The sequence below is a fragment of the Macaca nemestrina genome, chromosome 4, assembly GCF_043159975.1.
Source record: "Macaca nemestrina isolate mMacNem1 chromosome 4, mMacNem.hap1, whole genome shotgun sequence".
Taxonomy (NCBI): Eukaryota; Metazoa; Chordata; class Mammalia; order Primates; family Cercopithecidae; genus Macaca; species Macaca nemestrina.
The window spans coordinates 45,141,289-45,167,505 of record NC_092128.1 but is presented as its reverse complement, the minus strand read 5'-3'; the positions used below and the strand labels follow the sequence as shown (position 1 = coordinate 45,167,505).

At 35.2% G+C, this 26,217-nt stretch overlaps 1 protein-coding gene across 12 annotated transcripts in view; it reads left to right on the top strand.

Moving 5' to 3' along the window:
* LOC105475796 (forkhead box P2) overlaps positions 1–26,217 on the top strand; it is a 600,968-nt gene that overhangs the window by 75,544 nt on the left and 499,207 nt on the right. For all 12 annotated transcript variants that reach the window (XM_071094601.1, XM_071094595.1, XM_071094597.1 and 9 more), the window contains exon 2: positions 2,610–2,754. The gene's annotated coding sequence lies outside the window, so the exon portion shown is untranslated. The remainder of the gene's footprint in view (positions 1–2,609; positions 2,755–26,217) is intronic.

Genomic DNA, 26,217 nt, shown 5'->3' with positions numbered 1-26,217 from the left:
GACTAGTTTTAGTTGACATTTGTAATTCTTTCTTTGTATATGGTGAATTCATTGACATATATACTCTACATAATTTTGGTGACTTGTTTATTTAAAAAAAAAGGTGCCCACTATATACCGAGCTCTGTCCTAAGGTATGGGAAATGAAGATGATTAATACATAGTTCTAGTTGTTAATGATCTACCAGCATACTTGTGATAATCTGCAAATTAAATTTTAATGTATTATAGTAAAGTGTCATGTTGATAGTGTGGTTTGTGAAGACCTCAACTAGTATTTTAGTACATTATATACTATAACTTTTAGAATTAAGATTATAGTGTATTTGAATTCTATAAGAAAGAGTTTGTTTTAAAAAGTTTTATCAAGAGAAAAGAAAAAGTACAGCTAGTTGTACGTATAAGTGGGATTTTCTCTATCATAAAAAGTATATTTCTCTGTGTGTGTGTGTGTGTGTGTGTGAATAGTTCAATTCTTTATCACAAAGGGATGCATTTCCATATTGATAATGTAATTGTAGCCACACTGAAGCTATATCCTGTGAAGAAGAGTCTGGCATACTCCTCTGACACATCTGGTAGATATGGGTGACATTAATTAGCATATGTATTGCTGTAAATGACATGTCAGTTCAGGACGACAAAAAGTATTTGTTATTGATGTCAATCATTTATCCTTTGTCAGTTCAAAAAGCTTCCCTAAAGGAATGTGCATTGATCTGCACTGACCCAAAATACTGCAAAACCATTTCTGTGTTCTGGAAACTAAAGCAGAACTACCTGTGCTTGAACTGCCATGTGGATATATTCATCTAGAAAGTGCCTGTTGATAAGTTTCAGTACTAAGGCTTTCAAATTTGGCCAAGATTAGTTGAATCTTTAGAAAAGAAAACAAAACACCTACTCTAATCCCAAAGTCTAGTCTTCAGTGGATATAGCTTTAATCTTTGGTAATGAAATTTATGTTTTTATTTCACCTTGAAATAATTTTGAAATATTCCATGTAAATAATTGCAAATATCATTTACATTGGTTAAAAACAAGAAAATTGCACAAGTATCAATTCATGATCAGATGATGGTTTAAAGAGGTGCCCTTTTGCCCACATATATTTTACTTTTTGTATTTTAGCTATTCTGATATAGATGTTTTTTGGCTTCATTTTACTATTTTCTCACAATAGTTTTTTTTTTTTTTTTTTAAATAAATACCACCAGTATATTGTGTTAAGTTTATGAGCAAAAACTAACTTTAAAGTGCTATCATACACATTTCCCCTAAACGCATATGTGTGTGGGTGTGTATGTATGTATATAATTTTGCTTTAAATGTTCCCCCTGAATTCCAGTTTATTATTTAGTGGAAGGGAATACTAGTGATTTTAAGATAAGGCAAGGGGGTATGATCCAGGTAATGGCACATGTTGAAGACATTTATCTTTTTTTTTTTTTTTTTTTTTTTGAGACAGGGTCTCACTCTGTTGCCCAGGCTGGAGTGCAGTAAGTAGCATGATCTCAATCTCGGCTCACTACAGCCTTTGCCTGCTGGGTTCATGCAATTCTCGTGCCTCAGCCTCCTGAGTAGCTGACATTACAGGCGCATGTCACCATGCCTGGCTAATTTTTGTATTTTCAGTAGAGACGGGGTTTCACTATGTTGGTGAAACCAGGCTAGTCTTGAACTCCTGAGCTCAAGTGATCTGCCTGTCTTGGCCTCCCAAAGTGCTGGGATTACAGGCGTGAGTCACCATGCCTGGCCGCAGATATTTATATTAATTCTTAAATTTAATGAGGCAGAAAATACCCATTATTGGAAACTTAGGTTTTTATAAAATTTGAATAAAGAGCAAGTTCTCTTAAATTTATGAATGTTCATCTCACCAAAGGTCCGATATTCATATATCACATTTCTGTGTTCTTGTAAAGAAAGGTGGGATATGTTGCATTTTTACATCTTATAAATTTGTTTGAGAATTAAGATGAAACCAGATTTAGAACATACCCAGGTTAAATAGTCTAAGATGTACAATATACCTTGCTTCCGTAGCAGTTTCCCAACCTTTATACCATTAAAAAAAATCTCATTCCAGATTTCTTACTGTCTTACAGACCCTGTACTCTTTTTTGTCTGTTTCATGTTCTTAAAATCGTCTTTTTTATTATTCCATTAAAATTTTTAAAAATATATTTTACTTTACACTTTTCTAATCATCCTGTAATTCTTTAGCCTTAAGACATTAAAAAACTGAGTAAAAGTATCTGATACCTAATCGTCTTTGCCAGCCCATTCAAACTTATGGATTTGCAAAATTATGTTAAAGTCTTTAAAAAATACATTTGAGTAGGCTTTTGTAGTCATTTAGATTTTTAATATTAATTTTCTCCTGCTATGCTGCTTAGCCATAAAAATGAGAAAGAAGATAGATGTGGGTTTCTTTTGGTGGTGTTAATTTAAATACTAGATTTATTTATTATAATGTTTAACAAGGCAATTTTTATATTTCTGTTCACCTCATATCCAACAGGGGAAGCTTCAGCCCCCCAGTACAGTAAGAAAAAAAAACTGATGCATTTTTGTAATAATTGATTAAAAGTATAATTTCCCTCTAGATCAAACAAATGATAGAAGTCTGTTGAAGCTTTGTCCTGACCTACCCTGGAAGTAGAAGAATACTCTGGAGAAAGGAGCATTGTAAGCACAAAGAATAAGATTCCTCAATCCTGAGAGAGAGAATTAAAGTCTAACTCTCCAAATGTAAGTTGTCTGTATTCTACATATTTTTCATCCCTCAGTTTTTATTGCTATTCAGGTTTTAGTAGAAATAATGTGTTGACAATATTGTTTGGATTTTTTTCCTCTACAAAATATGCGGGTGTTTTGGTTGTAACTTCTAAATTTTGATTTGTGTCAATACTTACTAACATAATATAAAGTGATACCTTACAATAATAATATTTAATGTAAAATAGATTAATATTAATTGTATTTTCTGGTGGAGAGCTGTTGAGAATTTTGAGTATTCTGATTAAAAGAAGGAAATTTCCTTTGATATAGTATCTGCAGTTTTGCCATTATCTGTTTTTGCTCTAAACTTTGTTTTTTTTTTTTTCTTTTTTATTTCTTCATGTCTGAGAATAAGACTATCTTAATATGTCTGCTTGAATCTACCACCTGGTAAAAGATACATTAATTTCTTTATTCCCTCAGCATGGTGAAATTTAATTGGACTGCATTTGTATCCATAATCTGCTACACAAATGTATCAATTTTGTTGGCTCAGTGTACTGGAAAGACTGATTCCCTATCTGTTAGGAAAAACTTAAAAGATATGTATTAATGATTATATAGAAACACAGAATTTTGTTGCTGTTCAGAAGTTGGTAGACAGAAGGAGGACTGAAGCTAAATACTTGTCTTAGGACAATTACTTAGGAAGAAATCCCTTGTTCTATGTGACGACCTTTTTTTTTTTTTTGAGATGGAGTCTCACTCTGTCACCAGGCTGGAGTGGAGTAGTGCGATCTCGGCTCACTGCAACCTCCGCCTCCTGGATTCAAGTGATTCTCCTGCCTCAGACTCCCCGAGTAGCTGGGACTACAGGCGTGCGCCACCACACCCAGCTAACTTTTGTATTTTTGGTAGAGACGGGGTTTCACCGTGTTAGCCAGGATGGTCTCGATCTCTTGACCTAGTGATCTGCGCACCTCAGCCACCCAAACTGCTGGTATTACAGGCATAAGCCACGTGCCTGGCCCAAAACATTTGAAAATAATTGAACTAGATAGAAAAACCTTGAAGAAATACTACAGAACTTATCATTCTTTTCACTAACATGAAACAACTTTTCTTATTGAAAAGCATGATGAAACTTTAAAAGCTTATTTAAATTTGGTGGGTCAGTAGTGCGCTCCCATTCATGGTTTGAGGCTGATGAAGAATTGGAAAATAATGCCGTTCACAGAAAAATCTTGGTGACTCTCTGCTCTACAGGAATATAATGAACAAATTATATCACAGATTATAATGGCTGAACTACAGAAATACAAAGTTCAGTGGAAAACCTCTACCCCCCCAAAATTATACAGTATGTTTAATTTATATATATATATATAAATTGGAACTTATATATATATATAAATTGAAACATATACATATATATAATTCCAAAGTAAACTTTAGTGTTTGGGGATGCAACAAGTGAAGATAACAAAATTGGAATAATAGTTAAATTGTAGGTAGGTAGTAAATTGAGATGGAGGTTCCAGAATTTTCTGGTATGTTGGAAACATTCTGTTTGTTCACCTATCTGATAGTTGCATGGAGGTTTGTTTTATGAAAATCTGTTGGTGAGAAACTGGATGCTTTTCTGCTAAGGTCAGGGACAAGGCAACGATGTTCCTTCTCACCACTCCTATTCCACATTATACTGGAAGTCCTAGCTAGGGCAAGAAGACAAAAAAAGGAAACAAGAGACATTCTGATTGGGAAGGAAGAAATAAAACTGTTGATTTGCAAATGCCATGATTGTCTATGTAGAAAATCCCATATAATCAATAACGACATAAACTCCTGAAACTAGTGAGTGATTAGTGTTAACACAAGGTTAATATACAAAAGTCAATTGCTTTCTCAGATGCCAGCAATGAACAATTGGGGTTTTAAATTAATAATACAATACTATTTATATTAACAGCAAAAATATAAATACTTAGGTATAAATCTAATAAAATATGTATAAGATAAATATTAGGGAAACAATGAAACTCTGATGAAAGAAAATCAAAGAAGATCTAAATAAATGGAGAGATAGTCCCTGTTCATGGATAGATGGATTCAGTATTTAGATGTCACTTCTTCCTAAGTTGATATGTATATTCAACACAATCCCAGTCAAAATCCCAGCAAGTTATTTTGTGGATATTGACAAACTAATTCATGAGTTTATTCGGAAAGGATGAGTCCCATGTTAGCCAAATAATATTGAGGAAGGAAAAGAAAATCAGAGGACTGACAGTCCCCAAGTTTAAGACTTAGTATAAAGCTAAGTAATCAAGACAATAGGGTATTGTTGAAAGAACATAGATAGATCATTGAAACAGAGTAGAAAACTCAGAAATGGACCCACAGAAATATAGTCAATTCATCTTTAACAAAGGAGCAAAGGCAATTCAAGGAAGAAAGGATAGTCTTTTCAACAAATAGTGCTTAAACGACTGGACATTTATGTGTTAAAAAAGTTAATCTAGAGAGACCTTATACCTTTCATGAAAGTGAACTCAAAATGGATCACAAAGCTAAATATAAAACAAAAAACTATGACTTCTAGAAGATAACATAGAGGAAAATGTAAGTAACCTTGGGTTTGCTGATGACTTTTTAGATAGATCAAAAATATGATCCGTGAAAAAAATTAATAAGTTGGATTTCATCAAAGTTAAAAATTTCTGTTTTGAGGAAAGCTACTGTTAAGAGAATGAAAAGATAAGCCACACACTGGGAGAAAATATTTGTGAAACAGGTATCTGATAAATGATTTGTATCTAAAATATACTATGAAGAGCTCTTACAAATAATAAGAAAACATATGACCAGGTGCGGTGGCTCATGCCTGTAATGCCAGCACTTTGGGAGTTCCAAGCTGGGCAGATTGCTAGGTCAGGAGATCAAGACCATCCTGGCTAACATTGTGAATGCTCATCTCTACTGAAAATACAAAAAATTAGCCAGGCATGGTGGCATGCACCTGTAGTCCCACCTACTCAGGAGACTGAGGCAGGAGAATTGCTTGAACCCGGGAGGCGGAGGTTGCAGTGAACCAAGATTGCACCACTGCACTACTGCCTGGGTGACAGAGTGAGATTCCATCTCAAAAATAAATAAATAAATAAAATAAGAAAACATATAACTCAATTAAAAATTGGGCAATAGCTCTAAACATACACCTAACTAAAGAAGATTTACATATGGTGAGTAAGCATATGAAAAGATGCTCAATATTGTATGTCATTAGATAATTGCAAATTAAAACATTGAGGTACCAGTACAGACTTACTAGAATGACAAAAATCCAAAACACTGATAACACCAAATGATGGTGAGGATGTGGAGCAATGGGAATTCTCACTCATCGCTGGTGGAATGCAAAGTCATACAGCCACTTTGAAAGACAGTTTGGTACTTTCCTACAAAGCTAAACATAGTCTTACTATGTGATCCAGCAATGACACTCCAAAGTATGAAATGAGTTGAACTCCAAATGAGCTGAAAACGTAACTTCACACAAAAACTTGCACAAGAACATTTATAACACACAACTTTAGGGTATTGGTTAAGCATCCCAGATGTCTTTCGATAGGCTAATGGATAAACAAACTGTGATACATCCAGAAAAGGGAATATTGTTCAATAATAAAAAGAAATGAACTACCAAACCACAAAAAGACATGGAAGAACCTTAAATGCATACTGCTAAGTGAGTGAAGCTATATGAAAAGGCTGCATACTGTATGATTCCAACCACAGGCATATGCTATTTTGTGGTGGTTCACTTTGTTGTGCTTTGCAGAAACTATGTTGTTTTACAAATTGAAAGTTTGTGGCAACCCTGAGTTGAGCAAGTCTATCGGTGCCACTGATATGCTTTGGCTCTGTGTCACCACCCAAATCCCATCTCACAGCTCCCATAATTCCCATGTGTTATGGGAGGGACCCAGTGGGAGATGATTGAATCATGGGGCCAGGTCTTTCCTGTGCTGTTCTCGTGATGGTGAATAAGTCTCAGGAGATCTGATGGTTTTAAAAATGAGTTTGGGCTGGGCACAGTGGCTCAGGCCTGTAATCCCAGCACTTTGGGAGGCTGAGGCAGGCAGATCAGGAGGTCAGAAGATTCAGACCATCCTTGCTAACATGGTGAAACCCTGTCTCTACTAAAAAATACAAAAAATTAGCTGGGTCTGGTGGCAGGCGCCTGTAGTCCCAGCTACTTGGGAGGCTGAGGCAGGAGAACGGCATGAACCCAGGAGGTGGAGCTTGCAGTGAGCAGAGATTGCACCACTGCACTGTAGCCTAGGTGAAAGAGCAAGACTCCATCTCAAAAAACAAAACAAAACAAAAAAAGAAAACAAAAAAAACCATGAGAGTTTGCCTGCACAAGCTTTCTCTTTGCATGCTGCCATCCATGTAAGACATGACTTGCTTCTCCTCACCTTCCACTATGATTGTGAGGCCTCTCCAGCCACGTGGAACTGTGAGTTTATTAAACTGTTTTCCTGCATAAATTACCCAGTCTTGGCTATGTCTTTATGAGCAGTGTGAAAATGGACTAATACCGTAAATTGGTGTCAGTAGAGTGGGGCACTGCTGAAAAGTTACACAAAAATGTGGAAGTTATTTTGGAATTGGGTAACAGGCAGAGGTTGGAACAGTTTGGAGGGCTCAGAAGAAGACAGGAAAACATGGGTAAGTTTTGAACTTCCTAAAGAATTGTTGAATGGCTTTGCCCAAAATGCTGATAGCGATATGGATGTTAAAGTCTAGGCTGAGGTAGTCTCAGATGGAAATGAGGAACTTGTCGGGAACTGGAGCAAAGGTGACTTTTGTTATGTTTTAGCAAAGAGACTGGTGGCATTTTGTCCCTGCCCTAGAGATTTTTGGAAATTTGAACTTGAGAGAGATGATTTAAGATATGTAGCAGAAGAAATTTCTAAGCAGCAAAGCATTCAAGAGGTAACTTGGGTGCTGTTAAAGGCATTCAGTTTCATAAGGGAAGCAGAGCATGAAAGTTTGGAAAATTTGCAGCCTGACAATACCATAGAAAAGAAAATCCCATTTTCTGAGAAGAAATTCAAGCCTACTGCAGAAATTTGCATACGTAATGAGGAGCTGAATGTGAATCCCCAAGACAGTGGGGAAGATATCTCTGTGGCATGTCAGAGGTCTTTATGGCATCCCCTCCCCCTAGGCCAGGAAACCTAAGAGGAAAAAGTTGTTTTATGGACTGGCTCAGGGTCCCCATGCTGGGTATAGCCTAGGGACTTGGTGCTCTGCATCCCAGCCACTCCAGCCATGGCTGAAAGGGACCAATATAGAGCTAGGGCTGTGACTTCTGTGGGTTCAAGCCTCAAGCTTTGGCAACTTCCATGTGGTGTTGAGCCTGCAGGTACACAGAAGTCAAGAACTGGGATTTGGGAACCTCTGCCTAGATTTCAGAGGACGTGTGGAAATACCTGCAAAGGCAGAGTTTGCTGCAGGGGTGAGTCCTAATGGGAAATCACTGCTAGGGCAGTGCAGAAGGGAAATGTGGGGTGAGAGCCCCCACACAGAGTCCTTACTGGTGCGCTGCCTAGTGGAGCTGTGAGAAGAGGGCCACCGTCCTCCAGACCCCAGAATAATAGATCCATGGGCAGCTTGCACCATGTGCCTGGAAAAGCCACAGACAGTGCCAGCTGGTGAAAGCAGCTGGGAGGGAAGCTATGCCCTGCAAAGCCACAGGGGCAGAACTGCCCAAGACCATGGGAGCCCACCTCTTCCATCAGCATGACCTGGATGTGAGACTTGGAGTTAAAGGAGATCATTTTGGAGCTTTAAGATTTGACTGCCCTGCTGGATTTGGGAATTGCATGGGCCCTGTATCCACTTTGTTTTGGCCAATTTCTTTCATTTGGAATGGCTATATTTTCCCAATGCCTGTATCCCCATTGTATCTAGGAAGTGACTAGCTTACTTTTGATTTTGCGGGCTCATAGGGGGAAGGGACTTGCCTTCTCTCAGATGAGAGATTGGACTGTGGACTTTTGAGTTAATGCTGAAATAAGACTTTGGAGGACTGTTGGGAAGGCATGATTGGTTTTGAAATGTGAGGACATGAGATTTGGGAGGGGCCAGAGGTGGAATGATATGGTTTGGCTGTGTGTTCTCAGCCAAATCTTATCTTGTAGCTCCCATAATTCCTACGTGTTGTGGGAGGGACCCAGTGGGAGATAATTGAATCATGGGGCAAGTCTCTCCCGTGTTGTTCTCATGATAGTGAATAAGCCTCAGGAGATCTGATGGTTTTAAGAATGATAATTTCCATGCACAAGCTCTGTCTTTGCCTGCTACCATCCATGTAAGACGTGACTTGCTCTTCCTTGCCTTCTGCCATGATTGTGAGGTCTCCCCAACCATGTGGAACTGTAAGTCCATTTCACTTCTTTCTTTTGTAAACTGCCCTGTCTCGGGTATGTCTCTACCAGCAGCATGAAAACGGACTAATATAGCCGCTTTTCCAACAGAATGTGGTCACTTTGTGTCTGTATCACATTTTGGTAATTCTTGCAATATTTGAAACTTTTCATGTTGTTATATCCATTATGGTGAGCTATGATCAGTGATCTTTGATGTTACTATTGTAATTGTCGGGGGCCCAGAAACTGGACGCGTGTAAAACAGCAAACTTAATTGATAAATGTTATGTGTGTTCTGATTGCTCCACCAACTGGTCCTTCCCCTGTATCTCTCCTCCTCAGGCTTCCTTCCCTCTTCCCTAAAAAACAACAATGTTGAAATTAGGCCTAGTAATAAACATGCAATGGCCTCTAAGTGTTCAAGTGAAAGGAAGGGTCACATATCACTCACTTTAAATCAAAAGTTAGAAATGATTCAGTTTTGTGAGGAAGGCATGTGGAAAGCCAACAGAGGCTGAAAGTTAGGCCTCTTATGCCAAACAGCCCAAAGTTCTGAATGCAAAGGAGAAGTTCTTGAAAAAAATTAAAAGTGCTAATTTAGTGAACATATGAGTGATAAGAAAATGCAACAGGCTTATTGTTGATATTAATAAAGTTTTAGTGGTCTGGAGAAAAGATCAAGCCAGCCACAACATTCCCCTAAGCCAAAGCCTAATAGAGAGCATGGCCCTAACTCTCTTCAATTTGGTAAAGGCTGAGAGAGGTGAGGAAGATGCAAGAAAAATGTTCGAAGCTAATAGAGATTGGTTCATGAGGTTAAAGGAAATAAGCCAACTTCATAACATAAAAGTTTGAGGTGAAACAGCAAATGCTGATATAGAAGCTGTAGCAAGTTATCCAGAAGATCTAGCCAAAATCATTGATAACATTGGCTACATTAAACACAGATTTTCAATGTAGATAGAACAACCTTTTATTGTAAGAAGTTGCCATCTAGGAATTTTCTAGCTAGAGAAGTGAGGACAATGCTTGGCTTCAAATCTTCAAAGGACAGGCTGACTCTTTGGTTAGAGGCTAATACAGCTGATGACTTTAAGTTGAAGCCAGTGCTCATTTACCATTTTGAAAATCCTAGGGCCTTAATAATTAAATGCTAAATCTACTCTATCTTTGCTCTAGAAATGAAGCAGCAAAGCCTGGATGACAGCATGTATGTTTCAGCATGGTTTACTGAATATTTTAAGCCCATTGTTGAGGCCTCCTGCTCAGGAAAAAAGTTTCTTTCAAAATATTACTGCTCATTAATAATGTACCTAGGCCAGGTATGGTGGCTTACACCTGTATCCCAGCATTTTGAGAGGCCAGGACAGGAGGAACACTTGAGGCCAGGAGTTCAAAACCAGCCTAGACAACATAGCGAGACCTCATCTCTGCAAAAAATTAAAAAAATTAGCTGGGCGTAGTGGGATGCACCTGTAGCCCCAGCTACTTGGGAAGCTGAGGCAGGAGGATCACTTGAGCCTGGGAGGTGGAGGCTGCAGTTGAGCTATTATTGTACTGCTACTCCAGCCTTGGTGACAGAGTGAGACTGTCTCTAAAAAGAAGATAAAAAATGATGCTTTTGGTCACCCAAGAACTCCAATGGAGATTAATGTTGTTTTTATGCCTGTTAACACATCCATTCTGTAGCCCAGCGATCAAGAAGTAATTTCCACTTTGAAGTCTTGTTATTTAAGAGATATATTTCGTAAGTCTGTACCTGCTATAGATAGTAGATTCCTCTGATGGATCTGGGCAGAGTCAACTGAAAACCTTCTAGAAAGGATTCATATTTCTGATGTCATTAAAAACATTCATAGTTCATGAAATGTGGTCAATATATCAACATTAACAGGAGTTGGAAGAAATTCATTCCAACTCTTTTTGGATGACTTTGAGGGGTTCGAGACATAAGTGGAGGAAATAACTTCAGATGTGGTGGAAATAGAAAGAGAACTAGAATTAGAATTGGAGCCTGAAGATGTGAGGGAATTGCTGCAATCTCATGATAAAACTTTAATAAATGAGGAATTGCTTCCTAAGGATAAGCAAAGAAAGCAGTTTCTTGAGATAGAATCTACTCCTGGCAAAGATTTTGTGAACACTGTTGAAATGACAATAGAGGGTTTAGAGTACATATAACTTAGTTGACTAAACAGCAATAGGGTTTGAAAGGATTGACTCTAATTTTAAAAGAAGTTCTACTGTGGGTAAAATGCCACCAAATGGCATTCATTGCATGCTACAGAGAAATCTTTAGTAAAAGGAAGAGCCAATCAATGTGAAAAACTTCCTTGTTGTCTTATTTTACGAAAGTTTGAGACTTGCCTTTAGCAGCCACACCCTGATGAGTCAGCAGCTGTAAAGATCCATGGAAGACCCTCCAGTAGCAAAATGATTATGACTCACTAAAGGCTCAGATGATCCTTAGCAATTTTGGGCAATAAAACATTTTTAAATTAAGGCAGGTACATTTTTTAAAGACATTAATGCTATTGCATACTCAATCTACTACAGTATAATATACATATAACTTTTATATGCACTGGACATACCAAAGAATTTATGCAACTTGCTTTATTGTGATACTCACTCTATTAACGGTAGTCTGATAACTGAACCTGCGATACCTCCAAGGTATGCTTGTATGTGACATTCTGGAAAAGGCAAAAGTAAAACAGATCAGTGGTTGCCAGGAGTTATGGGAAAGGGAGAAATAAATAGGCAGAACACGGAAGATTTTTATGGTAGTGCAGCCATTCTCTATGATATTTTAATGTTGGACACATGGCATTATGTGTTTGTCAAAAATTATAGGCCTGTACAAAACAAAGAGTGAATCCTAGTATAAACTCTGGACTTTAGTTAATGGTAATGTATCAGTAGGGGTTCATCAGTTGTGGCACATGTACCACACTAATGTAATAGAGGAAACCGGGTTTGTGTTGGGGTTGTGGGAGAAGCTATACATGGGAACTCTGTACTTTCTTCTCAATTTTCCTGTAAAGCTACAGGAGTACTTTAAAGTCTATTAATTAAAAAAAAAAAAGAAAACATTGAGCTGTCATCTTTATTTCAGATACTTCTTTGCATGTATAATGTAATTCAAAGTAAAAAAGAATTAAAAAGGCAATCTCAATGATTCTAAGTAGAATTCTGAGAAAAAGTGAGCTAATTTGATCTGTCAACATTGAATATTCAAAGGTAAAAACAATTTAAAAAACAATATCTTGTGATGTTACAAAGCAGTGTATTTTATTTCAGGAAAGTGCTAATGTCCATAGATGAGGACCTATTTCCATATATTTAATAACTTTTAATTACAGTTTATTTATCTAGCATAAACTTGTCTTTAATATAGATGTTTCAGTTTCAAATGAAAATATAGATATATAACAATAAATATAAGAATATCCATGCTATAGTAATGAGCCACTTATCTTTATTGAATTGTTCATGGTTTCTTTCCTTAAATTTTAATATAATTTATGCAGTTAACTATCATTCGGAGAAATACTTAATATTTAATCTAAGTAGGAAATACTTAATATTTAATCTAAGTGGGACTTTATTTTGTTAATTTTATGTTAGTATGTTGTAAAGAAAATGAAAAAGATAATCTTCATATTCTTTCTTTGACGTGAAATTTTAAAATACACTTTCAGTTTTAAAAAGTACCAGATATGGGGTATTTTCTTGTCTCTTTTTTCTTTTTTCTTCTTCTTCTTCCTTCCCTTTCTCTTTTTCTTCTTTACTTTCTTCTTTCTTTTTCCGTATTTTCAAGTGGTTAATTTTCCCAGGAGTGAACATAATCTTATTTAGTTGGTTGACATTAAGAAAAACCAGGAATTTATTATTCATAAAAATGAAATATAAAAAATCTCCCTTTTCTTCAGGCTCTGGATATAGCTAGGCTCAACACAAATGTCTAGGGAGAATGCATCTGTTGCTATTGCATTTATTTTTTTTTTTGTTTCTCTGAAAACTTGGCATTTGTAAGATATCTATGATTTTGATTTGTCTTGGCCAAAGCCCAGATTACCAAGGAATTACATTTTGAACATATTCAACTAAGAATTATCTTTGTAGCAACTTTTCCTTTGCCATATTGAAATTTTGGGAATAAAATCAGATTTTGTTTTAAAAACCAGCTATGTTTCTTTCTAGTGCCAGAATGATTTTTTATATTTTAAAGCAGAATAAAGCAATGCTTATAGTCTATCTAAAACTTATTTTAAGCATACTGTGGAGAAAAGAGCCCCATTTTTTGCATTTGCAGACCTGGGTTCAAATGTTTGCTCTGCCAGTTAGAATTTATATTCATTTTTGGTAAGTTTTGCATGTGAAAAAAGCAATAATAATAATAATAATAATTTCTTTATTTGGTTATATAAAAGTTAAATGATCAAATATTTAAAATACCTGACACATAGCTGGCACTTATTTGATGGTAGCAGTCTCTCTTTTGCCCTTTATTCTTTCTATATGTAGGGATAAGTGTACAAATAAATAAATGTGTGTGTATGCTTATGTGCATATATGTGTTTGTACAGCCACACATACTTATGTATGTACTTATGTGTCTGTTGTCTTCTCTCTCTCTCTAACGTGTATTGTGTAATATTTTATGTAGCCACTTATTCTATTAAATTCTGAGGGAAATAATTCTTATAGGAATGATATAGTTATTGAATTCAGGAAACATGGATTCTATGCACCACATAAAGTTATTTTAAAAGTTACTACGTTTTTGTGTCCTAGTATTTCTGTAACTTTATATTAACCTGAATTTTTAAACCTGGAATATTTATAAATCCTTAAAAGGGGATATGACGGATATTTATGTTTCTTCTACAAATTCCCAGAAGGCTTTGGAGAAATAGTCTTTTTCTTCTTCTTCAACATGTAATTCACAGATATATTGCTACATCTTGATTAGTGTTCAGAAAGATGTGCATTGGTCAACTTGAGAAGATGTATGGGAATATAAGAAACGAGATAATCTATTTATTAAATGTCCAAAAAGAGAAGTGTCAGTTTTGAAAAGACAGAAAATGCAAGGTGGGAGTTGAATCTTTCTTAAAAATTGATGTTCGTGTGATTCAGGTTTTACTAAATAGCAAGGCACCAGTTTCCTGAGAAGGTTTGTACAGCTGATTGTGTTCATAACTGATTTGGATCTTTTTCTTTGTAGAATAGTAATTCAACAAAATGAGGCATAATACTACATGTTCTCTTATAATGATGTAGGCTTTCTAGCAAAAGCAGCTGTTACTATCCTAAGAAAGTAGCCTGTATATCTTGCCTAAATATCTTATCTGAATTTGAATCTTGTGACTGCTGAATAACTACCTCAAATCTTAACTAATTGGCTGCTCTCAGACACTAAAGAGAGGGTTGTTACAAAGAAGCAGAATGCTTAAATGAGGGATAAAATCCATCAAGCTAAGTATTTATCACAAAAGCCTGAACTCTTGATTTTAAGTGATTTTTTTTTTTTTTCCAAACGCAAACTAGTTAAAACCTGTGTTTTCTCTATATTTCTTCTGGTTATAAAGACAGGATGGTAAAGACAAGACTTGTTAAACACAAAATGAGTGGTAACCTCCAAATCTACTTACTCGTGAAGTCCACTTCTGTGTTAAGGATGCTGTGTTATCTGGGACCAGGGACTAAGTATTTCCAGAGCGAGTAATTCTTTTTCAGTAGATGCATCTATGATCTAGTTTTGTGGAGTCGACAACTCGACTCATACCACGATTCTTACTCATTTTTATTATAGCCATGGGTAACAATGTTAAGGAGTAGCAAGGCGGTTTTGGGTCAGACACTATAGAATAGTTTGAAAGTATATATTCTTCACATGTATGACCTAATGACCATTTCCATTTAACTCTCTTAAATGTTTAGTGATTTTATTATTGTACAACCTAAAAGCTCTCAAATTTCTGTTTTGTAAATAAGAAAGTACCATTTTTCTACATATGGTGTATCTTTTACTTTTGTCCAGAATGCATTAAGTGTACTAAGACCTAGCATCTTTACCTAAGATAAATACACATCAACCATCTCAGATAGTGGTAGCTATAAAAAAGCATTTGCTGATCTGCTGATCTGGACAAATTGGTTAAGAATATTTTTCATTGAAAATTACGTTAAAGATTCTCTTTCCTCTAGAATCCAAAGTGGTAACTTTCTGTAAGATTTGTATTTTGAGATATTCTAAACATACAGAAAATGACATAATAGGCACTCATATTCAAACTTGGCATGTTAACATTTTGTTTTATTTCTTCAGATCTCACTCTTTTTAAGAACTATAGTGCCACAAAATAGTAAATATTGTGTCTTCTGATCTTGTACCTTTTTCTCCCTCTAGATTTATTTTACTATGTTGAAGTAGTGTTTATCTGTATTCTCACATTTTTGTTTTTGGGGATTTTAAAATTTATATTAGCGGCATCATATCAAATCTACCCCTTTGAAAATTTTTTCTTTCAAAATTATGTTTAGGGGATTTCTAAACATTGATCCACACAGGTTTGATTTCTCTTTTCTCTCTTTTCTTTTCTTTTCTTTTTTCTTTTCTTTTCTTTTCTTTTCTTTTCTTTTCTTTTCTTTTCTTTTCTTTTCTTTTCTTTTCTTTTCTTTTCAGGGTCTCAAGTCTGTTGCACAGGCTGGAGTGCAGTGGTGCAATCTCAGCTCACTGCGGCCTCAACCTCCCAGGCTCAGGTGATCTTCTCGCCTCCGCCCCCCTGAGTAGCTGGGACTACAGGTGCACACCACCATGCCCGGGTAATTTTTGTATTTTTTGTAGAGTTGGGATTTCACCATATTGCCCAGGCTAGTCTTGTACTCCTGGTCTCAAGTGATTTGCCCTCCTTGGCCTCTCAGAGTGTTGAGATTACAGGCATGAGCCACTGCACCCACCCGTGTCTGATTTCTTAGGGTTTTTTTTTTTTTTTAAAGCTTTTATTGAATTTTAACTTACATATGAAAAGCGGCACAAATCATAAATGCACATCTTGAAGAATTTCACAGAATGAACACACTTGTGTAATCGATGCCTAGCTCCAGTAACCCATTTGTTTGTACTCTAAAAGTCCCACCATGCTTTATCTGCTTTTTAGTTACTATCTTCCAATCCTTACCCCAGGGTAACCATATTCTTACCCTTAACAACATAGATTAGTTTTGTCTGTTTTTGAACTGTATATAAATGGAATCATTTGGTATAGTCTTCTGTGTCTGGGCTTTTTTCCTCAATGTTAGCTGTGTGAACTCCCTCGCTGTTACTGTGTGTAGGTAAGTGTCTCTCCTGAGTGCTATCCGTAATCACAGGAATATGCCACCGTTTACTTACATTTGTTCTATTGGGGGTGTTTTGGTTGTTTTCCTGTGTTTGGCTATTAGGAATTATACTGCTCTGAAGATTATTGTACATGTCTTTTACTTGTTATGTTTAGCTGTGTACCTAGGAGAATTTTTGTATTATCAGGTATCCATAGCATAGTGTCAACTTAGTGTCTGTATTATAGGTTATCTGTACAGTGCTGTCATCATTAGTAGACAGTCTTCTAGAGCAGTTGTTCTACTTTACCCTTATACCATCAATGTGTGAAAGTTTAAATTGTTCCACACTCAGGTTATCTTTCTTATTTTTGTCTTCTGGGTGGGTAATAATTCATTTGTTTTTAACTGCTCTATAACATTCTGTAGTTTGAATAAAGCATGATTATTTATAAATCCCTTCCTTAGTAGATGGACAATTTGATTGCTTTCCATTTTTTACAATCAAATAATTCTTCAACGAATATATCTATTTATATATGTTTTTGTGCATCTATTTGAGAGTTTCTTTAAGATTATAAGTTGAAGTGGGATGTATGAGTTTTAGACAATAATATACTTTTGTTTTTATTTTGTATTAATTGACAAGTACAGATTGTATATATTTGTGGTGTATGACATGATATTTTCATATATGTATATTTTGTGGACTGGTTAAATCAAGTTACTTAACATATGCATTACCATACATACATATTTTATCATGGTGAGAACACTTAAAACCTGTTCTCTTAGCAATTTTCATGTATACAATATATTCTTTTTTTTTTTTTTTTGAGACGGAGTCTGGCTCTGTTGCCCAGGCTGGAGTGCAGTGGCGCGATCTCGGCTCACTGCAAGCTCCGCCTCCCAGGTTCACGCCATTCTCCTGCCTCAGCCTCCCGAGTAGCTGGGACTACAGGCGCCCACAACCGCGCCCGGCTAATTTTTTGTATTTTTAGTAGAGACGGGGTTTCACCGTGGTCTCGATCTCCTGACCTTGTGATCCGCCCGCCTCGGCCTCCCAAAGTGCTGGGATTACAGGCGTGAGCCACCACGCCCGGCACAATATATTCTTATTTATAGTCAGACATGATGTACAATAGATCTCTTGAACTTACTCCTTCTGTCTAACTGAAATTATATGTCCTTTGACCAACATCTCCCCAATTCCTCCTTCCCCCTAGCATCTTAATTTACATGATATATTGCTAAATTTTTCTCTAGTGGGGCTGTACCATTAAGTGATATTTTGGTTTTATTACGAATCATACATATGGAGTGTAAAGTGTAGTGATGCCTCTTTAAAAACAGTATTATGCAAAGCTTAATAACAATTTGTAGGAAATGTAGTGGGGAGAGATGAAACATTCTTTGCAGCTCCTGGCATAAAATTAAAGGTTCCATCATTATTTTCTCTGTTGCATTATTCATTATGATGTTGCCATGAAATGCACACTCTGGAATCCATTACAATTCATGTAAATTCTCTCAAGATCTTTAGGTAGGATCTTTAAATTTTTGAAGATTTCTTCTTTATGATAGTTCTTTTTTCCCTATATTACATAGTCATTGCATATATTTTGATCTTGACATTTTACCATCCAGTGACATTACATACCAAGGTACTTTGGAAAGTTTATATAATTAAATTAATGGATATACATTTTGTGACATTCAAAGGATTTGATTCTAAGCAAAATGGCGACGTGAGATACAACTTGTTCTAGTTGCTCCCATTGAATTTTCTGAAAATTTCATGTGCTTGTATTTTATAATTTTAACTTGATAATGCCAAGATATTTTCCTTTTTATTAGCTGTAAGAACAGACAGAGTTAATGTTGGTAAAATGACCAAAACAACCTTTAATCTAGGTTCTTAAATTTGACACTATTAGTAAGGTAGGTCAGCATTTTTCTCAAAAAAAGAAATCTAATTAGTTTACTTGTTACTATTTCTTTTTTTATAATTTTCATTTTCTCTCAATGCCATTTTCTCCCAACCAGGATCTTTAATTAGTCTTGATGTAGCCAGCCCCCAGTTTCTCTGTTCAGTTGAGAAACGCATATTGCTACACAGAGTATCTTTCAGTCACTGTCCCTCCCTCTTTTTCTTTATGAACATCAACACAATCTCCTCTCCACAAACAAATGTATTTTGAATGAACAAAACACAATTAAATATCAACTCAAAATTCTATGTAGATTTTTCAGAGTAAAATTGTGTCGGTAAATTTTAACTGAGTACCCAATTATTGCCAGCATCTTAACTTTTCCAAACCTTTTATATTTAACTATTTATAAGAAGGCTTGTACAAATGACAATTTTGGTTTAGTTGGTCAGTTGTAAAATCATATCGCTATTGCATTCTTGTCTTTTGTTAATATTTTTCCTATGATTAAAGTGACCTGAGATTGACTTTGTCAGCTTTTATTATTTTTCAATCTAGCAATATTTGAATTTAAATCTCTATAGAGCATGCATTGAGGCAATTTAAGAAATATAATTTCTCAACAGTTTCATTATTGAGATGAATACTAATATATGTATTGTTTATATGCAGATCCTTACCTGAAATAACATTTTTGTTTTCTAGTAGATTTTAAGAATAAGTGTCATAAGGTACCATACTATTTCCCATTCTTGTCATTTCCAGTCAGTATTTTGTTAACTCCTACATGCCTTGTTCAAGCCTGTGTTTTCAATGCATAGCGTAGTGCTGGCACATGGTCTGAACTTAATAAAACTATTCGGTGAATGAATTGATTTCATTGTTCTTTCTCAGAAAAGAAAGTTGTCTATTTACCACAAGGTTAATGTTAGTCTGGCTTTAAATGCAATCTTTTGGAAGACTATGTTGAAAGGAATATGAAGACTTTACAGTGGTTGAACAGTTCACATATTTTAAGGCTATACTTGAAGGAAATAATCTTTTAAAGGTAAAAAATAGTTCCATTGTGTTAAACATAAAGAGCAAACCAAAAAACTGTGGCCAGATTATTATAGTGAGTTCTTATTTATCTTTACAAAAACCACGTAGAATATAACTATTACTAGAAGTTCACTCTGAGGAAAACAAGGAAACTGTCATCAGATTTGAGAATTTTTTTCTGGACTGTAACTCCTGTGTATTTTCTTCTCTGCATTATTGACTCTTGGGCCAGTCTCCTTTTCTACAAGGTGGGGGATTGAATGATTGAATAAAGTACTGACTGATTACCTGAAAAACTTTATTTGAGGATCCATGCTAGACCATGTAGCACATAACAGGTATGTTGGTTTACCTTAATGGATGTCACCTCTTCTGTACTGTCATTGTGTTAGTATTTGGGGAAGGAGTGGATATAATTGCATGTGTTTAGGCTGCTATCCTTAACCAGAAGTTCTGAAATGATGTTACTGTTGCTACATCTAAAGGACAGTTTTCAATCACTTGTCTTCTCCGAAATATTTAACACTGGTGACTGCTTCCTCTTTCTATCATTCCATGTTCTCATGGCGTGTTCTCTTACTTACTCTTCCTAAGACTTTCTTGTGGGCCCTTTTTCTGCCCATCTCATACATTTATTTTCCTGTATTCTTCCTTATCTTCTCACTCTGTACATTATTCTAGATGAGCTCACTTACTCCCAAAGCCTTAACTACCATCTTTGGTGTTGGAATTCCTACTTTTGTATCTCTAGCTCATATTTCTTCTCTGAATTTGATATCTGAATTTACAGTTGCCTCCTTGATATCCCTGCTTAAATGTCCCATAAGAATTCATCTAAATCCATGTATAGTATCAAGTACATTGTCAGCTCCTGCCCCACATATCAAACTATGCTTCTCTTATGACACTTTCTGAATTAATGAATAACAGGCACGATTTTACACTCAATTGCCTAGTCTGAAATATTGGGTCATCCTGCACATCTCCCTTCTCATCTTCACTCTAAAATGTCTACTGGATCCATTGATTCAGTCTCCAAAATAGATTCCAGATGTGTTTATCTCACTACAGCCCACTGATTCTATCCTAGTCTAAAACTTTCACTTGGATCACTGCAATGATCTCCTAATTGATTTACTCAATTTTTTATACCCTTTATCTGCTCCAATTTACTAGGTAACAAAAATTACCTTTTTTTAAAAAAAATGGATTTTTATTTTCTGCTTAAAATTTTGCTGTTGTTTTCCTTTAAACATAGGGTAAAATCCAAATAACTCTTCAGCTTGGCCCTGCAAAGTCTGGATTGTGCCTGTCTCTCTAGCATCATCTTTCTTTACTCAGCATATTTCTGACTTTTCTTTCTTACTCCACCTATGCTGGTCTAATTTAATTAATTGATGGCTTTATGTTCTTGTGTGCCTTGTGACCTTTGTGCATAGCATTGCTTTTCTGTAGGACTGGGTAATGGATGCAGAGGTGAAAGATCAGGATGATTCTAAAATTTCAAACTTGGTAATTGTGTTTCTTTTGACAGATTTTATCTATCTATCTATCTATCTATCTATCTATCTATCTATCTATCTAATCAAGGATTAAAGTATAACATGTGTATAAGCTGTCACTAACCTAACCTTCTATAACTTAAAATATTTCAGAGCTTTTCTTTGTGTAGTGATCCTCCAAAGATTTCATGCCGTCCATGTCTCTTTGCATATTGTGTTTTCTTTGTTTGTAAAGTACCCCTTCCTTATATGGTAAATGAACCTCTACTGTCCCTCAAGATCCAGTGGACATAAGCTTCCTCTGGGAGGCAGGAGCCTGCAGAGTTGTTGATGATAGTTTCCTTTATGTCATCCATGTACATTTTGCAGAAGATGTACCTGAAACATAAAAAAGTTAAGTAGCTTGTCCAATTACTAAGTGACACAGCCAGAATTTGAACTTCCACATGTCTGATTTTAAAGCATGAGCCTTTGTTTGATACAGTCATTGTTTAATACACACTTATTAAATCAGTGGGTCAATAAAAAGATAAAACACTAAATGACCTAATTAGTAAAAAAGTTTTAATGGGATCAAGGATAAAAGTGTCTTAACTGATATAGAAAATAAAGATTTGATAAAGAAATCTGTATCTGTAGAATGGTTCAACTTCTATGCCAGTTAAAGTTAACCTTGCTTTGTAATATCTTAAGATGCCTCTGGTTCTCAAAAAAGGTATGAAGCTGAACTTTAGTAAAATAGGGCATGGAATGAACAAATTTCTTTTAATTAAAAAGGGCAAATATATATCATACACATTTTTCATATACTTTAATTGTTTTGTGCATTTGTGCCTTATTCCCTTCAACTTGATTGTTAGCTTCTTTGAACAAAAATATTTCTTATATTTTCTTAGTGTTTCTTGTAATATCCAGTTCTACTTGATAACTATTTCTTCTGTGTAAAATAAATGATGGTGACTTATCTCTTCATAACTTAATTTTAGTAATGAAACTTCAAATATTTTCAAATAGTGATGTAACTGATTTTTTTAATGCAAACCATTAATTTGAAGCATTAATGTACAAGAAAAATGGAACCAACTGTTTAGTACGAGGTTCAATACTGTCTTTTTAAAGAAGAAAAGTACTCAGGTATGCATGATGTCAAGGATAATCAGTGGAGAAAAAGCAGTTTATTTTGGATCTAGCTTAGAGGAATGTAATATTCTAACATTTAACTAGTAGGTGAATTTAAATATCTGTACACCTCTATTTTAGGACTTGTTTTGCCTTTTGCTTTTCATTTTCTTTCAAATATCAAGAGATATTCACATTTGGAAGGACATACTCTTATTAACACTTATGAGATTTTTTGGTAAATGAATTGAATATAAACAACTATTGTGTTTGTCTTTTTTTTTTGTAAAAAAGATTTCAAGCTGAAGATCCCAGTCATATAATTAAAAGGCCTAATCCCATTCAATCCTTGAATACATCTATAGAAATAGAATTCTTAAAACATATACACAAAAGAGAATATGGTGCCTGTTGAATTTAATAGTATGTTCAGTCAAATTATTATACTACCAAAACAAATTCAATTTTGATTAGGAAAAATGATTTTTTTGTATATTTATACATAATGTACATATTATAGGCCATCATTGGCACTAAAGAAGTTAAAGGAGTGGGATTGGGGGTAGAAATAACACTTGTACTATGTTAAATCAGAAAAATAATCATACTTGGCAGTTTTCGTTTGCAGAATGCAGGAGAGGCTGAAGGCTTTTGTACAGTTCAAAGAGCACATTCCACAGATACAGCAGTTGTTGGTTGCCTGCAGGGATCATCAGAATTGAGGGGGTGGTGGTAGAGGTCTGTATCACAAAAGTTCAGGCTGTTGGACTGTGTGTTTGCCAAGAAAAAAAAAATGTTTGCACTTTTTTGAGAAGTTGTTTAGAAATTAGCGTCATATAATTGAAGTGTATTTTAAAGATGGCACTTTTGCATCAATTTTTAATCTGTACAATAATCAGATGACATTCTTGTTTCTCTTTTGCTGCTTCTTGTTCTTTAATAATTTGGTTTCAGATTAAGGTTTACATGTTCAACTGTGGAAACAGAACTGCTGACTATTAAACTGTCAGTTAAACAGAGAAATATAAATAAATTATATTTCACTATCATATATTCAGTTATCATTTTTACAACTAGCATATTAAGCAATTTCAACAAGTTAATTCAAGACTGTTAAGAGAGCCTTCTTTAGCTGAAAATATGCCAAAGGGTAGCTTTTTCATCTGGCATGTCAAGACTTATGCTGAATTAACACTTGTATCATTTCCCTACAGAATATACAAGTTATACTTTCTACTGTTAACTTAAATAATGTAACTGAAAGTTCTCTGAAAACTATAAATTGTAGAACAGTTATAAATTAACATTATTAAGTTTCTTGAAATGTGTATTGTACATGATATCATATGTGTACTTTTAATAATTTATATCAAGTTTCAGCAAAGTATGTCAACATAGTTTTTGGCTATATTCTTAGCTTTAAAAGTAGCTAATTAGTGATGCTCTGTTATAATTTTTAGGTTTAAGAAAAACCCCCAAAGCCTTATCTGGATGTAGTCTTGAATTCACAAGAATTTGGGATAAAGGGTTTTGTTGGGTCCAGATGTGTTTTATCTAGCCTGTCATAATCAGTTACCAGAAGATTAATGTGGTACACAAGAAGAGAAACATGAATATTGGAATTAACTGTTGAACAAACTTTTGTGTCCACTGTAGTAAGAACTTCTTTATTTTTACTTTTTAAGATTTGTTACTTTCAAGTTTACAGATGCTTAAAATGCAAAAAGGGGACAGAGGCTAATTTAGAAGAATCCCTGTACCCACCATTCAGATTTAATGGATGCTACTATTTTGCCATCTTTTATTTTAGGACTCTTAGTTAAGAAATCTTAAAAGAGAAAGACCTTCTATTTCAGTCTTGAAATGCCCATTTCTGAATTGGTTATTTCACAGCAACCTCGTAAGGCATTTAACTGATACTTCTTTCGTATTATACTACTAGACTTGTCAACGTAGTTTACTCAAAATGGCTGCCACTCCTTGGTAGTACGGCTCAGAGAAGACCCAGAAGCCTTTCTATTCCAGAATTTCAGCTTTCTTACTAGTTATTTCCATAAGATATGAAATTATTTTATTTTCCAATCTTTAGCTATAGGACATTGGGGGCAATTATTAAGCATAAATGCTTTATGGAGACAATAACACATTAAGCCATTTTTAGTCATTATCATTGTCACTCGGAAGCTGTTGCAATAGAACTGGATTCCAAGAACAGGGTTACTGGAAGGAAGGTAGCTCAGGGTGAGGTTCGCCTTCAGCATTTCATTGATATGTCGAAATGAGAAGTGTCAAATGAGACATACAACACAGAATCACATGTCACAGAATTCTTCACTAGGGCTATATGGGACAAAATAAATTGATAAAACAAGATTATATGAGGTCCCTGACTTTTGGTAAAGCAAAAAATCAGTTCCCATGCCTTAATATGTATGCAAAACTGCCAAGGGAAACTGCTTTTTGCTTTGCAACGTACATTCACATAATTTCATAAGTAGATGTCCTTAAACACATTTTACTAATGAGAGCAATAAGTAACAAGGAAATTCAGTAACTTTCTAAAATCTCATAGCTGGGAGGTTAAAATTCTAGATTTTGGTTCTACGTTTTCTGCCATGAAGTCTGTTGTCTGTCCTATGTTACGTCATATGATTCTCTGCCTTCATTACCAAAATGTACTACTTCTACCTTTAAGCCTATCTTAAACTTACCTAGATTTAAAGAAACATTTCAAGTCCTATAATTTCCCATAAAACATTCCCTACAACATATAGTGCTCTTATTTCTCTGAATACTTAATGCTTACAGTGTATACAGTAAGCACATATTTTTATGGTCTCCCATATTCCACTAATGTTGTATGTATGTTTATTATTCTTTTAAACAGTTTTTTGACTCCTTAAGATCTGGGCCCTGGATTATACTTTGGGTTTCAATTATTGCCAATCTGGTATCGAGCACTTAGTGGATACTCAGTAACACCTGACTCTGGGCTTTATTCCCAGTTCTGACAATGAGTAGGTGTGTGGTAGTGGGCAAGTTGCTTAATATCTCTGTGCTCTAAATTTTAATTTGTAAAAATGGGATAAAAATAAAGCCTATCTCAAAGGGTTGTTGTGGGAATTAAATCGAACTTTGCAATATAAAGCACTTAGCCTAGTGCCTGGAACATAATAATTGCTTAGTAAATGCTAACTTTTGTTATTATTGTTTATCCCAGAGTAGTATCACAGAGTGAAATGTCCATGTTCAGAAATTCAGACTTACCTCAGAAGCAAATAATCCCAAATTCCCACTTTTTAAAAGTCATCCACACCTCTCCATCTTCAGGGAAACAGCTGTCTAACTTGTTACTTTGACTCATGTTCACTAGCAAGAATTTTAAACCCTAGGTTCTTTGCCTCCAAAGTTTCCTAATAAAAATGAATCTCAAGAATTAGTTTCATTTTTAATTCTATATATTTTACTTTATGCATTAAAAAATATTTTTTTTCTAAGGAGGAAATAGGTGTTTTAGTATTTACCACCAACTGGGTAATTTATAATGAACAGAAATTTATTGATTCACAATTCTGGAGGCTGGGAAATACACTATCAATATATGGGCATTTGATAAGGGCACTTTTTGCTATGGCATCACGTGGAAGAAGAACAAAGAGAAATAGAAAAAGGAAGGCTGAACTTACCCTTTTATAATGGCACAAATTCCACCATGAGGCCTAGTCACCTCTTAAAGGCCACACCTCTTAATACTATTACAATGGCAACTGAATTTTAGCATGATTTTTGGATGGGATGTATGTTCAAACCATAGTATCTCATCCCTGGGCCCTCCAAACTAATGTCCTTCTAATATACAAAATATATAGCTTCAAAAGTCTTAATTTGTTCCAGCATCAACTCAAAGATCCAAAGTCTAGAGTTTCATGTATGGGTGAGACTCCAGTCACCATTCGTCTTGAGGCAAATTTCCTTTCTGGAATAGTATAGTATTTCTCCCTATTCCAAAAGGGAGAAATAGGTAAGAAAAAAATGGGTAACTGATCTCAAAGAAGTGTAAAACCCAACAAAGCAAACAGCATTAAATGTTAAAGCTCCAGAATAATATTCTTTGTCTCTATGTCCCACCAC